The sequence below is a fragment of the Pholcus phalangioides genome, unplaced genomic scaffold (genome assembly GCF_987345545.1).
Source record: "Pholcus phalangioides strain wild (caught in Gottingen) unplaced genomic scaffold, Ppha-v1.0 ptg000003l_1, whole genome shotgun sequence".
NCBI lineage: Eukaryota > Metazoa > Arthropoda > Arachnida > Araneae > Pholcidae > Pholcus > Pholcus phalangioides.
In genome coordinates this window covers 21,684,953-21,700,695 of record NW_028301596.1, presented here as the reverse complement: position 1 = coordinate 21,700,695, position 15,743 = coordinate 21,684,953, and the positions used below count along the sequence as shown (strand labels likewise).

The following is a 15,743-nucleotide window of genomic DNA, read 5'->3' as shown; positions in this document are numbered from 1 at the left end:
AACTCTACGTGGTTTACACAGAAATGGAAAAAAAAATGAGTTGGTAATTTATCGAAATTTAAGAAAAAAAAAAAATGTCAAAATGACTACAATTTCGGCCAACAGGGGATAAAAAACACATGATGAAGAAAGATGGTAAATTAATAAAGTGGAAAAGTGTTAACACAACACAAAGCTCAAATTACCAAATAAATACATTGAAGTTCTGGTGTGAAAAATTGAAAAAAAAAATTGCTGTATCAAAGAGCACTTTGGTAAAATCTGATCAGAACAAATAGACCCCAATGGGGCCTGAGGAATCTAACAAAGGGTCCTACTTTGGAACTTTTACTAACTCTGGAACTACAGCATTTCTTTCACAAATTCTGAATTTTTATTTGTTCTGGAATTATTTTTCTCTGATTAATTTTCAATTTATTCATTCATCAATTTCGGACATTTTGCCTCAATAATTGTTACTTATTTCTTTTACTAGTTCTCACTTGGAAATGCTTTTCATTAACTCTGGAATTATGTTAATTCATACATTCATTTCATTCACTAATTCATTTAATCTTCCTTAATTTCAAATCCTTATCAATTCTGAGTTTTCATTAATTAGTGTGTTCATATTTTTCTGCATTTCTGTGCATTCTGTAATTAAGTTATACCTTTTTGGATACTATCTCTCCCCCCCCCCCCAAAAAAAAGAACAACTATAAAACCCTGGCTCAACGCCAGCCAAAAAAAATTTCTGGATCTGAACACAGAAAGCCGAAATCGGTAAGAGTCCCTGAAACAAATATCGAATAGCACATCAAATTGATTTATAACCAGATTGTATATGTGTTAGAGTAAATATGATAAATTTGTTATTATTCATTATAATAGGGGGTCCCGGGGCTCCCTACTTCTAAAGGGTCTCGAAAAATCTAAACGTAACACTTTTTTCTAATTTAAGGAACCCAATATTTTTTTTTTTTTGCACCCGGGGCCCTGACCGACTTTAATCCGCAACTGCTTACCAATCGTCTTGGTAAGCTTGATAAACATTTATTACTTTTACCGGTGAATATGCATAATATCCAAGCGTCGTTGGTAAATTTTATAAATACAGAAAACATTATGACTTTTACCGGCGATTATGCATATTAATCTAGTGACCTTGGAAAATTTGATAAATACGTGAAATTTTCGCCTTCATCTGTGATTATGCATAGTAGTGTGATGCTCTAGTAATTAGTGAAAATTACTTATATTTATGTAATTGGCGAATTTGATAAATATGAAAAAAAATTTCCAAATGGGTCCAGTATGTGTGATGAGTATAGTCTGACCCCGATATAATGATAACAAATTTTACTATCGTACTTCAATATGATGATAGAATACATGTATGAATTAGTGTGCATAGTGAATCATATAGTACGATTTATCATGTTTGCTAATGGCGCGTCACTTGAGTATTATGCATAATCGCCGGTAAAAGTGAAAAATTTTTTAGTACTTACTAAATTTACCAACGACACTGGGCATAATCGCCAGTAAAATTGATTAATTTAGGGAAATTCATCAAACTTGCCAAAATGCACGGCGATTATGCATAACTATCTGGTTATTATTATTATACATAACAACCGGATTTATCACATTTACCGTAACATATGGATTTGTACGACCGATTTCAAAAGGCACTGACCCATAATTGGGTGAGGTAGTTAGTAAGCCCTCAGATACATACGGAGTGGTTTCGTTGAGCAACACCCCACACGCTATAAAGTACAATCGATACTTCAACAAGCGCAACGCAAATTCAGTTCGCTAGTTTTTTTTTTTTATCGACTTCTTGGGCAAAATAAATACCGAAGAAATATCAACACGATCTTCTTTTTTTGTTCTGGTTTTTTCACTGAAAAGATATCCGAGACGATGACAAGTTCCGACACAAATTATGCAAATCAAAAGATTTCTCTTTCTCTCGCCCTCTAGATTCTTCTCCTTCGGCAAAAGTGAATAAAGATTCGCAAAAATCCATTCGTATCTACTCAAAGTAGAAAAATTTTCTTATAAATGAATTACTGACAGTAAAATATAACACAAAAACTCAACAAGGAAAAGGGTCATTGAATTTCCGCATCTCGGTCTCTCTGGAGTATTTATTCAAAATAAGAACGGAATGACTGAATTTTCTCATGGCAGTATAAAAAAAAGAGGGAGGTATGTAGAAGAAATAAAAAAGCTTGGTGTGTGTTAACATCATTATCATGTCCCACGAGTAACGTTGTCCACGGCAACCGGAACGGGCAAGGAACAACATTCACCGCGACATCGAATTTCTATTGTATTTCTCATCGTAGAAATGGTTTTTCCCGTTCTTCATATAGACGGCGATATTGTAGTTATTCCTGTAGCATTATATATAGCCTACGTTGCACATTTATATAAATACGCTGATTATATAATTAGTTTCACTGAAGGACGGTAAAAAAATCTCGTCTGTAAAATATTTAAACATACAAAGAATGTTGCAAATTTGTGTTATAAAATCCGGAAGTTTCAATTTTTCATTAAGTTTCACGAGTGCTGATCAACAAGATTTCTTTTAAACACCTGCGGGCCGGTGAAAATAGTAGAACAATTTCGCGGACCCCCGGAAATGAATGAAAATTGTTTGCGGAACGGCATAAATAAATACCAAAAACAATTTACGAACCACCAAAAGTTAAATAAATATGAGAAATAATTTGCTAACAGGAAAATAAATAAATGGGGGAAATAATTTCGGATCGGCAATAGATAAATGAACATACTGGGCACGGTAGCCAAGGTCGATAAGATACTCAACTAAAGTACCAAAGGATGTTTGGAGTTCGATACCCGGTTCGTCCTTGTCAGAAACTTTCCTGACAAAGGGGTACAACAGAAACGACGACATGACCACAGAAAAACATTACGACCGCAGGAGGTCCTACACCGAGGGGTTAGCGAACTAACCTCTCGGTGAGTATTAAAAAATTCTGAACCGGCTATAAATTATAGGTACCGGTCTAATTATCCCTCATGTGCAGAAAATGACCGTGGTGCGACAAAATGATTAATAAATAAATACTGGGAGAAATGATTTGCGGCGCGACAAAAGTAAATAAATAAATTGTAAGAGTAATTTGTGCGCACCGGCAATAAATTAATAAATGAAGAGGGGGAATGATTTGCGGGCCGCAAAACGCATAAATAAGAGATGAAGAGATTATAGCAGGTGGATGAAGACATCGCTGTGGTGGTCGAGTGGTCATAGTGACGGACTCACGTCGCGAGGTCCCAGGTTCGAACCCCACCGTCGCCACAGTGGTGGTCGGCGGAAGTTAGTTTTCTGTGGTTCCCAACTTCAGGGCACGAATGCGTGCCGATCTCCCCTTTAAAAAGTCTCGCCACTGAGAGCAACAGACCTACAAATGTAATTCAAGCATAACATATCACTCACTTCACTTCTGAAATATAGATGGCAGCACTGAAAAATCAAACACAACATTACATACGTACTCAGACTGTTAGGCATACACACAGTTACACTTCCAGCACAACTCACTAGGTAGTAAATTGCCCATAGATGGTGATTAAATAGTTTAAGGACTGACTAGCAAAAAAAATGCACTGATAAGAGAAATAATTTTAAGACCAGGGAGAAATAATTGGCGGAACGGAAATATAGAAATAGTCTAAAGATGGCATAAATAGAACTTCGCAGAACTCACTGACGGCGAAGACAGAAATAAAAGCCAACGCAGTTGAACCTCTCGATAATGGACACACTGGTTACCAAAACTTTTGTACGCCAACGAGAAGTGCCCGTTAATAGACAGCAAAATACACTGAGGCCGGTCCACATAATTTATAATAAGTGTCCGTTAATGGGAGGTGTCCGCTAAAGGGGTGTGTTCGTTACGAGAGATTCATTTGTATATACACTAAATTTTATATATTAAATCTATAATTATGTAGCTGCTACATGAAAATTTTGAAATGCTCCGCGGACAAGTGGTTAAAAAACAACTAAAGTGGTTAAAAACAAAAACACTGTTGCAGATCGGTACTCGTTATGAATCAAATTCAAAATTCTAGGTTCTTGGAAACACACGTATGGAGGATATACACCACCGTTTCACCGAGACAATAGCTCGTACAGAAATCTTATTTATTGCTGATGGTGCAATGAAAGGGATCTTGGCTCATCACCAATAATTATTTCGGGTTGAAATAGCGAGCAACACAGAGCGCGAAAATTTTGTATCCAGGTACTACTTACTGGCTGGCTTATCGTCAAAATCGTGTTACACGTGGAGGCAACAGGAGCATCTGGGAATGGCAAATCGTCAACATACAGTCGATGATTGGAAAAAGAAAACTCTTTTCATTCATCGATTTCATGCTGGAAGCGAACTTCAACTTGTCGTTTTCCATTCAAAAAAAAGACAGTATGGAAAAAGAAATTCATTCTTGCGGTGCACAGTGGAATTTTGGGAAAATATGTCACTTCCAGTGAAGTTTTGAAAAAAAGAGAAAAACCCTTTTTTTCATTTGTTTGAATTGTGGGGATCAAAATGCTTTGAGTGGCCCGCAGAAGTAAAGGCTCACCTAGTTACAGAATTTATAGGTATATTGAGAGAAACCTTAATGAAAGAATGTATTCCTGAATTATAGTTAAAGAATCGCAGTGAAACCTCGATAAAACGATACTTTGTGCACCAAGCGAATATATCGCTGTAGAGGGATTATCGTTATATCGAGAGACGGGAATTTAATATGAGACTATATGGCATTGCCGAACAAGCCTTGAAAAAATATCGTTGTAGAAGAATTTATCATTATAACGAGTATCGTTGTGATGAGATTTCACTGTAATTTCAAATTTACTTTCAGAAAATCTTTCAGAATTAATAAGAAATAATGTTATAAATATTAAATAAGAAATAGTTCTAAAATCAATAAGAGAAATTTTTTCATAATTATTGACAGAAGTAATTTCATAATTAGTGGAAAAAAGTACTTTGAAATTGCATCAAAATTCATAATTAATTAAAAGCATTTCCAGAATTACTGAAAGAACTAATTTCATAATTAATGAAAAATATTTCAAAAATTAGTAAAAGAAATATTTCCAGAGTTAATGGGATTCATATTTAATGAAAATATAATTTCCGAATTGATGAACATTCATATTTGATGCAACGAATTACAATCATATTTAACACCCGCATTAATAATATAGGACCCCACTGTTTGGGCTTGCGCTTTAAGACGCCACCGTGTGAACCTAACCATTTGCAGCGTGACTCCTTTGCCCTCGCGCTTCATGGAATTTTTTTTTTTTTGGTGCGCAACGTGTGAATGGTTGAAGAAAAAAAACAATAACAATATAATTGTTCAGATAATTTTCTTTTAGTAAATCGCCAGAATAATGAGTTGCTTTTTCATTCAAGCTCACGGATTCCCTATAAACCGGACATCCCTGGTTGAGAATCCCTGGTCTGGGGGGATTTCCCTTTCAAAGGGAGCAGGCAAACCAGAATCTGTTATTTACTAAGCAAGCGAACCAGAATCCAGAATCTCCCGCCAGCGTAACGAACTTATTATTAGAGAACCACCTACGGCCTTCTCAAAGTGCGCTTCGCAGCTCCTGGGGGCGTCACGGTGAGCTGGAGATATTGAATTATGTGCCTGTTTATGGTTTGAAGTGGTTCTTTTATAAATGTGTGAAAAATATCTACTAAAAACTATTCTGGGAAGCCGCAGATGAATCATGAATCCGGCAAGTAAGCCGCAGGTGACAAAAGTTTTAGAAAGGGCCAGTGGTTCTAAATACCCTAAATCAGTGCTCCCCAAAGTGGGCAATATCGTCCCCTGCTGGGCGGTGGAATCCTCCAGGGGAGCGATCGAAGCTGCAACATAGGATCGTATGGGTTCGCTCGAGTTTGGGGGTCGATGAGAGAAAAAATTTCTGAAGAAGTTGGGCGTTGGAACAAGAAGTTTGAGAAACTATGCCCTAAATGGTCTCCACGCCAATTTTTCTTCAGATATGATTTTCTTCCTCATTCAGCCTCATTTCTTATTATTCTATTTTAAGAGGTTTTTTTTTTTTTTTCTGGAACGGAAAACAGATCTTGGAAAGCAGATAGCGAGCGTGTCTTCATTTTTCAAGCGTTGTCTAATTGATCTGTTGTCATCGTACCGGTAATCGTCGTAATAAATCATTCATTCGTTCGTTCGACCAAGTTTTTACTTTTTCTCGTCTCCTCTCGATTGTCTTTTTTTATATATATCTAATGCATTCTCGTTCCAGACTTTGTTTTCTTTTCTCCATCAACATAGGATAGGGGGAATTTTCGCCATGTTTTGCCAAAAAATCCTTTTTTTCATTCTACTTCTTTCCATCGAGAGCGTGTTTGTTGGAACAGAGTGGAAAAGATTGCTCTTGTGGGTTTTGTTTTCTCTCTGTGCGTGGAAAAACAACGGATTGAGACAAGTGAGAGAAGAAAAGTATAGCATATGAGAATATAAAGTATATCTGTTACGGTAAATCTGTTAAATATGTTATTATGCCTAATAACCGATTATTATGCATAATCGTCAATCGCCTCTACAATTTTAATAAATTTACACTTTAACTGGTGGTTATACACAATATTCATCATTGTTGGTAAATTTGATAAGCACGAAAAAAAATTGCGCCGGGCGCCAGACCAGAAGGATGGAGGAATTTAACCCTTTAACCTCTTTTTTTTTCAACATTACAAGGTAGCGCCAAAATGCGTGCTTGCTCCGGCTCAGCATCTAGTTGCGTCCCTGATTATGCATAATCAATGGTAAAAGTGATAATTTTTATAGCATTTATCGAATTTACTAACGACACTTGGGTATTTTGTGTAATCTCGGGTAAAATTGATAAATTTAAGTAAATTTATCAAAGTTACCAAAATGTCGGCGATTATGCATAATAGCCGGTTATTATGCTAATGAAATCTCATTCCAGACTTTGTTTTCTTTTCACCTTCACATCACAACACGGAATAGAGAATTCCATATTTTGTAAAAAAAAAGCATTTTCCATTCTACTCATTCTACTTCTTTCCCATCGAGAGGGTATTTGTTGGAACAGATTGCATAAAATTGCTCTTGCCTTTGGCTTTCGCTCTCTCCCTATGGAAAACAACGGACTGAGACAAGTGAGAGAAGCAAGAGGCCAGTCTTTTAGCTCGCGGATGCAGCAGCGCCTCCTTTCAGTATTACCTTTACTCCGCGCTGCTCTACGTTCCGTGGGTCTGTCTTGTAGAAGGGAAAAGAAAAAAAGGAAGAGTAACGTCGGTCTCTCTCACCATCGAGAGACATAAAGTAGTAACATTCAGCCAGTAACAGGGAGAAGCGTGCCTTCAACCACAACAACACCAAAAAAAAAACCCCGCGTGGCAGTGGCTCCAGCGAGAGAAAGAGAGAGAGAGAGAGGCATCGCATCCCACGGCAACAACCCTTTCTCTCACTGGTATGAATAATATTTATTTCTTTATTTTCTCTTATATCGATCCTCACGGTGTTGTTATCTCGAGAAATGATTTGGTTTTGTTTTTCATGATTTCGTAATCGCGAGCCACCTTTTCGCTTTCTTCTCTCTTGAAGAATGAATTAATTGTGTCAGCTGTCGCGCATTAATCAATTTGGCGAGCGTCGCTCCTCTTGCTATGTCAAAAAAAAACAACTCGTGGTTATTTATTATGTCGAAAATTCACCGGTATTCACGACCCACCCACATTGAAAATGAATTCAACGTTGATACGAAACCGGTAGATTATTCGGAATTAACTAATATCTCGTGTGTGCATTGTATATGCTACGATAAATGTGATAAATCGGTTATTATGCATAACCACCAATCGTCTCGGTCAAGTTTGATAAATTTATCCCTTTTGCCGGTGATTATGCATAATACCCAAGGGCCGTTGGTAAATTTGATAAAAACTAAAATTATTTCTTCTATCGGTGATTATGCATAATACCCTAGTGCAATTGGTGAATTTTATAAATATGGAAAAAATTCCCAAATGAGTCTAGTATGCATGATAAATATAGTCATTACTCCCGATATAACGAACTCCCATTTACAAAATTGTGGTTGATGATTAGTTGCCCCACCAATTTTATTATATAATGACTAAAATCGTGATTTCATGACTAAAAAATTTATTTTCAAAATTTAAAAATTAATTCGATTTATTCGTTAAATCAAAGAATTCGTTAAATAGGAAATTGTTATATCGAAGTCGAATTTCAGAATTCGTCAAATAGGAGTTAATTATAGGAGTTATTTCGGGGATGTTCGGAAAAATTCGTTAAATTATAATTCGTTCATTATATCCGGTTCAGAAGCACGGTCATCCAAATATATAATGGAAATACATCTTATCATGGAAATGGGAACGATTTATCACACTTGCCAATAAGAAACGACGACACGAAGAAAACATTGGTGGGGAGGGGGGGTTGGGGGCTGAACGGTGCTGGTCGTCCCGTATATACGGAGCTCAAGCACGTACGCACAATAGGGAAAGTGCATTGCATTATTTTATCATTTTTTCAAAAATTATTAGAGTTGGGGGGTGCCCCAACCCTCGCAAATTTCATGGGGGGGGGGGGGGAAAGGTAAAATGGCCTCATTCCCTAGGTTCCGGCGCCTATGTCGCCAATTAGAAATGTCGATTATGCATAAAAACCGGCAAATGTGATGAATTCAGTACCATTTACCATGTTTACCAACGACGCTTTTATGCATAATCGCTGGTAAAAGTGATAAATTTAATGAAATTTATCAAACTAACCGAAATGACCAGTGAATATGCATAAGAAAAGGCGATTATGTGCATAATCCACGATTTATTACATTTACCATAATTTATATATATTGAGTATCAATAACTCAGGGGTCGGTAACTGAAATATTTGACTTGTGAGCATTTCATGACTTTTTTGCTTTGCCGGATACGTAAGTCTATTTCGTCTTCCTATATATTATCATCAAATCTATCCAAAAGTTTTGTCTCACCCTGGGTAATGATTGCATAGCAGTGTTGAGTGTGTATTTGTGAATTGAGAGATAAATTACTCATAACGTAATATTTGTTACATCATAAATTGTAATTTTATGACATCGAAATGCTGTAGAACCTCCGTTATTTGAAATAAAGTGGCCAGACCTATTTCGAAGAATAAAAATAATATATGGAATAATAATATAGAATAGAATAATAATAATAGTATAATCAGTGGGGTAAAAAATAATTATGTTATTATCGATTATTTTTTAGAAATATGGACGACTTGAATATATTATTTAAGTACAGTATCGATTTTTCTCCTCCCGCTAAATTGTTTATCAGGTTGTTCACCTCCTTGAATATCGAAATATTTAATGGTGCGTTTTGTATCTGCTAATACTGTGTGCAATGAAATAGAATAATATTCTATTTATATTCTACTTCTTTATAAATTCTTTCTAAATATATACATCGAAATTTTTTCCTAAATATTGATACAAGACACACGATTTGAATGCTCAAGTAATGACATTAAGTCATGTGAGGCGGATATCAATAACAAAATATGAACGGTAGTAATATTGTATTGTAATACCGGCACTGAAAAAAATTATAAGATACATTGATACTAAATATTAATTTCCCATTGAAAATTTCACGGTGAATTCCAATTAATGAATTTCATTTTCAGTGTCTCGTTTTTATTGTTATAAGATATGCGGCGGAATTTCACGATGAACTTAAATACTGTAGTTAAACGTAGCATTATCCTTTAGAACATGTGAGCTTCACCAGCAGCCCGCGGGCCAAATGTGGTCCTCGGATTCCTCTGCTACAGCTCGCGATCTCAATTATAAAAGTGAAATAAATGATTTTTTTACACTAGAATAATTTGGTCTTTTTTTTTTATGTGATGGTGATTAAATTCGGATGTGGATTCGAATAGAGAGAGATCGGCCGGTTGTTAAAATTACACCCCTATCCAGAATAAATAAGTCCCGCGTTGGTTTTCGTTTTAAAATTATCACTATGGGGGGGGGGGGGGACATAAAATGTAAACAAGATTCTTAAACTAGAAATACGCTATAAAAGTTTGATAAAAGAACTTTTACAAAACTTGAAAAAAAAACCCAACAGGGCAGCTATTGGCTACATTCGCTCGAATGTAACCGATACGCTGATTGGTTGCATTTTTTAAGTTTTGTAAAATAACTTTTCTAAAGCTTTTATAGTGTCAAGTCAGCCTAAGGCCAGTATTACACTATAACTGTTTGATAAAATCCCTTTTATAAAACTTGAAAAATCTAACCAATAAGGTTATTGGCTACATTCTAGAAAATGCAACAGTTGACCTTATTAGCTGCATTTTTCAAGTTTTATAAAAGGACTTTTATCAAACTTTTATAGTGTAATACCGGCCTAAGAAAGTAATGAAATATTTTATTTGATTAATGCCCGCGATCGTTTAGTTTAACAGAGAATGTGGCCCGCGAAAGATGACTAAATCACTCAAGTGGCCCCGGTATATCACAAAGACCTGTTGCAATGTTTATAATACTGTTCTTCAACCGGCAACCGGTGCCGGTACGCAAAATATTTCGCCAAATTCATGTAGCCACTATATAATTTTAGATTCAATAAGTGATGTACAGTCTGCATACTGTTTAGCAGGTCTTGCAAATTATTCCTCCTGTTTATTTATTCTTTTTTTGCCCGTCTTCAAATTATTTCTCCTATTTATGTGTTTTTTGTCGGTCAGCAAATTATTTTTCCTGTTTGTAGTTTTTGCTGGTCTGCAAACTATTTCTGCCATTTCCGTGTCGATCCACGAAATTTTCATCGGTTTCCGCAGTTGCAAAAAATTTGAAGAACATTGGTTTTTTTACCCGTAATCTGTCGGTGACCACTCTCCTTCATCATTGGAAAAAATAAATGAATATATAAATAGATTTATAAAGAATCCTCAACACCACGTTTCATTATTTGTTACGATTATTTGTGCTTTGTTATCTCGAAACCGGAACAAAAACGTAATTATGTCTGTTTACGCGTTGTAACTAGTGATAACCGGAGCGATGTTCTTTTCATCATTTTTTCATAGCCACATATGAATGAACAGCAGTTTCCCGAAGGACACGATGGCCTGCTGCGAAACATTTGTCTCCAGGGGTTCGGCGTTGTTTCACGATGATTAAGTGCCAATACGATTTTATACTCGAGTGGTTGTTGGGCATAGCATGGCCGATGTCGTTACAAGTAACTGTATCAAGACTTAACATATTAGATCGGAGAGAAAATAACCCCGAAATGACTACTTCTCGGCCGTTTTGTTTCGAATCTCTTTTTGATCGATTTCAGTTCTATTTGTAGCTGTCGAATTTTTATTCGAATCCAACGATTTGATATTCAGTGGACTTGATTGCTTAACCGTTTGAGGGGTGCTTTTCATTTTCTGCAATATTTAATGAAATAATCTTTATAAGTGATCTCTGAGAGGGAAGGTGGGCGGTGGTTTAGCACCATCGTGAATTGATGAATTTTCAAGCTGTTAATTTTACATCGAAAGGATAAATGCTGTATAGTAATAATTATTTGTCATTCCATCGGTAAATATTCATAAAAAATGGAAATTTTCAAAAACTTTTAGGTGTTTAAACAATATAGCGTCAAATCTGGTACTTATTCTGATTCTGTTTCGAACGATTTAGTATAAACCAGTACTAAACCAAAGGAAAATGTGCGAAATAAAATAATAAATTTTAGAAAGTTAAATCTAGAATTATTCAATAAAAATTCATTCACACATATTATTCTTCTAACTTACTTTTACAAATCATCAAATTTTTCTGAAAATATGTTACACCTTCTGGAGAAGACATTGCCCCCACCCCATCCCAGCGTCAAAGGCGGAGCCGCCAGATCTAATGCTTACGGGTATATATAAACTGACATCATCATCATCATCATCATCATAATGCGTGGGGGACCCCCACCCATACTTTCAAGTTTATTTCTGCTTAGGGGCCGTTCAAGTATTACGTCATCATCGATGGGGGGGGGGGGGTGTTCCGATTTGCTAACTTTTGATGATAAGTAAGGAGGGGGGGGGTTGGATAATGCTTACGTCATCAACAACCCTTTATGAAAATATGAGTTAGGATTCAGAGGGGCAGAGCTGATGACGAAATTTTGCTGACAAGGGGGGGGGGGGAAGGGGGTCAGCGTTTTGCTGACTTTTGCTGACAAGGAGGGGGTCAAAAATGGCTAAAAATTTGCTTACGTAATACTTGAACGGCCCCTTATGCAAGTACTGCGCATAATAATTGTTTAATGGGGCTTCAATTTGGTACTAAAAAAGGCCCATCTTTATGGCGTACACTTTACTGCTATGTGCTATGTGGATGTTACATTTTGTCTTTTTCTCCTGACAAACGTAAAGACACTAACCTCCCCAAAAACATATAATTCAGTCTCTCCACTTGCAAGCATATCATATTATAGCCTAGCAACAAAAAACATGTCACAATTCTTTATCTAAGTAGGATGTGGGAGGTGGAGGGTGGGGTTAACCATGAAACCGTTTAAACACTTTGAAAAGAAAATATAGAAATTACTGATAAGTTTCGTTGGTTTTATGATTTTAGCAAATGAGAGAGTATGTAGCTGAGAAATTTATAAGCTTTTTACAGGTAATTTATTGATTACAGTTTTTGGAGATTCAATGAGAAAAATCAAAATTTCTCATCTTCTTGTAGCTAAAGTTTGTTAGTTACAACGACACAATTATTCAATCATTACACTTCATTGATTGTTAGAAAAATTAATGCAGATGGCAACACTCTCTACACATAACAAGCATTACACAGAAGCAAACTTCACGTTAGGTTCACAATACGTGCGGTACCAAAAGATTGTTACCACTGTAAGTCCCACATCGAGGGGTACTGAAAACTGCTGTTCCAAAAATGATCACAATACGTACATGCACATTCCAACATGTACCAATTCGTTAGAAGTTTCGCAGGGGAATATGGACGAGGTGCATGTGTGGTTTAGTAGTAAAAATTTGTTCACCTATAAGTCTATAAAAAAAAGTAAATAATTTTGTGCTGCCATCTAATAGCTTTACTGAATCTTAGAAAACATATTTTTCCGAATTAACCGCTCCTAAACCTCCACCCGACTGAAGAAAACTTTTTTGAGCAGGTGGTTTCGCGCGAAACCATCGCCGCTAAAGGGGTTAACGGAAACGGTCAAGTTGAACACGTGTAATAACGTTGATAATTTAAAAGCAAACGAATCGTTCTTTCTTCAATACGAAAATTGAGGGCATGGTATTGTCGGCAGTTCAAAGAGAAAATACACTCTTTTGCGGATCCTCGAAAAAGACGAACAAAAAGCCACATCGTAATCACAACTTAGCGCCAAACATTCGTTTTCCCTTTCGGTAGCGTGAACGTCATTTCCCTTCGAATGTAATCGATTAATTTTAGACACATACGGATAACATGTGGTTGTGGAGTTGGAAAATACAACTTTTGTTTCAGTTTCGGAGTAATCATCGATGTTAAGATAAATATTGTGAAACCTCTATATAAGAATCACCTCGATGAAATAACCACCTCCTTTCAATTTTTTCTGATTCGGAATTACATTACATTATTTCACCATCAGTTAGCTAACCTTCTCAGCGGCATTTACGAGGTATCTAACCTAACTTGATGCGGCAATTACGAGTTATCTCGTCTCTTTAATCCCTTCACGTGTAGGCTTCAGTTGAACTAGCAGAGATATATCTCAGAAATGGGTATTATTGTTAATCATTTCAGGGAGAAAGGAAAGATTTCCTAGCAGCAGGTTTTTTTTATTCCTTCTCCCTCTTCCAGCCACCCTTTCCCTATGTATGTTGTTATATTTTATTTATTTTTATTTGTCAAATCGCAGTGAGGGAGAGAAGGAAAAAAAGTTATTGTTGAGGTAAAGGAAAAGAAAAAAAAACAGTTTGCGTTCACAGGGTTACCAATGAAGAGTCTCGAAAGAAAGAAGAGAGAGAGCTCGAATGTGTTTGTGTTTATTTCTTCCATTGATCGTTAAGGGGTTCAAATCCTCTTGTTTCGCCAATGATGATCCCAAGTACACTGTAAGTTTTTTCTGATGAGAACATGATTTCTATAGCCCCCCCCCCCCCCATCTGCCAGATCAACTTTCCCTTAGGGGACAGAGCGGGGACCATGTGTTCTGGTCTGACGGTAGTGTCAGATCAATTGTCAGTAGGTGAAGTAAGATTTTGTTCACGTTTTGATGGCTGGGGGGTGGAGAGGAGGAGACACAACCTTTTCAGTCCGCGGACCAGATATGCATAATTATATATATATAACTATGCTCTATCATAATTAAATTATAGTTAAATAACTACAGTATATTCATCTCGCATACTTGTCCAAAATACGTTTCCTTGGCGAATTACATTTTGACTTGCAGTATCAATCATTTTTCTAAATCGGCAGTTTTTAGTAGTAGATGGCAACTTTACTCGCCTTTGACAATTTTTTGGGCTGTAATTGACAAATTTATTTGCCTTTGACAATTTTTTCGGCTGCAAATGGAAACTTTACTTGCCTTCGATAATTTCTTTGCCGATGTCCCTTATTTTTATTAAGGAAATATCAATACAGCCTAGGTATTTATCGTGTTATGTATATTGATACTTTTCTACTGGAACAACTTTCGCGGGCAGGATGGAACCCCTTGGCAGGCCGCTTTTGGCGCAAGGGCCAGAGGTTGTGCCGTGTGCTAAGAAGATTCGTATCATATATTCTATTCAAATGAGCTCATGGATTAAACAGCCATCTTGATTAAGAAAAAAAAAACCACCAAAGCGGCAAAGCTACCATTGAAAGACGTACTGGCGTCAGCAGTCGGAGGTAAATGAAATAAAACAGCGTGGGCGAATGGCCATTAATGTAATCGCTAAGATGAACCAGCGACTGCCTGCTAAATAAAAAATAAAAAAATGAGAATGCTGCTGGATCAAACCCGGGTAAATAGGGCCTGGGGGATATCACATACTTCGGAGCTGGAAAAAGAAGAAGCACGGAGCTGAAATGAGCGTTTATAGTACGTATATTCACCACTTCTGACCTCAACAGGCGTCTGATCGAACCGTAATTTGAGTTCTCGGAATGACTCTCTTCCTTGCATAATATACACATCGTAATAATGTGTTTCTTTTTCCATTCATCTGCTGGTCATCGAACTCTCCTTCATTCCCTTTTATATTTTTTCCTTTCCTTACTTTCTAGTTTCACTGTCGATATCCGAAAATGAATGTTGGTTTGGATTGAATGTGCAATGTCCATCGATGTGCAATTTACGAACACTGGCCATTTCAATTCGCACGTTTTAGCCATTAAGAACGTGGATTAATCGCACAACAACCTAATCATCACCCAAAGGCTGGCTTAATGAACAGTGTCTCATAACAGATCGAGAAATATCTTCTAAAGCGATAGAGGTGAAAACTAATTATTGTCATGACTATTCCGACCGATATACCGTATTTACTCGTTTACTCGCATGTAGGACGATCTCGCATATACGATTATATATGATTTTAGAGATCAAAATATGTAAGAGAAACTAGATTTATTAATGAAATTCACAGATTTCATTCGTTTATTCACA

At 36.5% G+C, this 15,743-nt stretch overlaps 1 protein-coding gene across 2 annotated transcripts in view; it reads left to right on the top strand.

Moving 5' to 3' along the window:
* Positions 1-7,292: 7,292 nt before the first annotated feature.
* Positions 7,293-15,743, top strand: part of LOC149088277 (5'-AMP-activated protein kinase subunit gamma-1-like) — a 159,176-nt gene continuing 150,725 nt past the window's right edge. The window contains exon 1 of one of the 2 annotated variants that reach the window (XM_089246201.1): positions 7,293-7,513. The gene's annotated coding sequence lies outside the window, so the exon portion shown is untranslated. The remainder of the gene's footprint in view (positions 7,514-15,743) is intronic. The other variant, XM_089246218.1, reaches the window with a different exon arrangement.